Raw genomic sequence first — 2,239 nt, forward strand, 5'->3', positions numbered from 1 at the left:
CCCGGCTTCTGTTTTTCCCTCTTCAATTTTTAGATTAGCTTGATTCTTTTTTCACGGTTAATCTCTGCATTGTCTGATGTTAATGTTGACTTACAGGATATTTACGTATTACAGGGAGTTTGAAAGACGGTATTTAGAGATCCTTTCGCCTATGAAACATGCTAATGTTGTAGCTTCACGACTGCTACACAACATTCTTATTTCATAATTTCTCAAATACAACTTGTTTGATTCTTTTTTAACTGTTAATTTCTTAATTTCCCTGTATTGACTGGTGCATGTTGACTTACTGTATATTTATGTGGAGTTTGAAAGAAGATATCAGAGATCCTTTCGCCTATGAAACATGCTAATGTGGTAGCTCCGCGACTTATGCACAACATTCTTATATTTCTGAAATACAACTTGTTTGATTCTATTTTTTAACTGTTAATATCTTAATTTCTCTGCATTGCCTGATGTATGTTGACTTACAGGATATTTACATAGTACAGGGAGTTTTAAAGAAGGTATTTAGAGATCCTTTCGCTTATGAAACATGCTAATGTTGTAGCTTCACGACTGCTACACAACATTCTTATATTTCTTAAATATCATATTTCTTCAAATACAACTTGTTTGATTCTTTTTTTAACTGTTAATTTCTTAATTTCCCTGCCTTGTCTGATGTATGTTGACTTACAGGATATTTATAGATTCCAGGGAGTTTGAAAGAAGATATCAGAGATCCTTCCGCTTATGAAACATGCTAATGTGGTAGCTTCACAACATTCTTATATTTCTTAAACATCATATTTCTGAAATACAACTTGTTTGATTCTATTTTTTATTGTTAATCTCTTAATTTCTCTGCATTGTCTGATGTATGTTGACAGGATTACAGGATATTTACGTATTCCAGGGAGTTTGAAAGACGGTATTTAGAGATGCTTCCGCCTATGAAACATGCTAATGTTGTAGCTCCACGACTTCTAACTCATCGTGTTTCCAGAGATCTGCCGCCGCCTCTCGGGTCGACGTCGATGTCGACGCTCCGGCGTGTTCTCGTCGTCGTCGGCCGGTTAGCGTGATCTTTTCCTCTCGTGAAATATTGATGCGTTTCTCACATCGAAAACAAACGACTCAGAGACACACGGATGAAATATGAATGTCGACCGTGGATTGTTTTTAGTAATTCAGAAATATTCAACGAGGCGATGTTCTGGGGAGCGGCGGCTCGGCGTCGTCACGGCGACGCGTGAGAGACGGCGTGTTCCTCCAGCTGGGATTCTGAATTTTTTACATACAAGTTTTTAGCAGAATTTTGACGTATGAATTCATAAATTAAGAACTGTAAACAAACTTCATCGAGTTTTTAGCAGAATTTTGACGTATGACTTTTTTGCAGAATTTTGACATGAATTGTTAGCGAATTTTAACATTCATTTTTATTTTGACATATGAGTTTTTAGCACAGTATAGACAGTCCGTAAGACAGTCCGGTGTCTGGAGACCACTTGCATGAAGCACCTCTCTGATACCGAGATGGAGCTTTTCTTTTCATATTCTATGTTCACGCACCTCCTCAGGAAGCAGAACAAATACAGCTCTTACTTCCACACGGCACACAACCACTGGACCAAATGTGCCGCTGTTGATTCCAAACATGTGCTCACGCTTCCGTGTGGCTCATCTGGAGCGTGAGGCCGGTGTCTGGGGACCGGGCGCATAAAGAACCTCCTCTGTCCTGTGATGTGGCGGCCGATGTGTGCGCCAGTGTTCTGGCCCTGGACGCCGTTGCCTGCTCCCTGTGATCTGAGTCCACAGGCCTCCTCCTTGTGTTGGAAGTGCCGGGTCGCATGCACACACGTCTCCGCGCTGCATGTTTGCAGGATATTGGAAAATACCCTTTTTTCTTTTTCTCTCAGGAAGCCAAGGAGGCCCCCGGCCGGCCATCGGGGAGCCGCCGCTCCAAAATTACCATATCACCTTTCTCTATTCATCCTGGTAACCACAGTCAGACGCGTGATGGGCGACACGCATGCAACGGCCTCTTTTTGCTTTGACGCGGCAACAAAAAGAGTGTTTTTATTTATTGTTGTTTATAATACAGTGCAGTTCAAAAGTTTGGGGTCACTTAGAAATGTCCTTATTTTCAAAAGCACTGTTTTTTTCAATGAATATAACATTAAATGAATCATAAATACTCTCTCTACATAGCTAATGTGTACATGACTATTCTCTGGTGTTTAATGAAGTC

This window comes from Pseudoliparis swirei, chromosome 4 (genome assembly GCF_029220125.1).
Source record: "Pseudoliparis swirei isolate HS2019 ecotype Mariana Trench chromosome 4, NWPU_hadal_v1, whole genome shotgun sequence".
NCBI classification, from domain to species: Eukaryota; Metazoa; Chordata; class Actinopteri; order Perciformes; family Liparidae; genus Pseudoliparis; species Pseudoliparis swirei.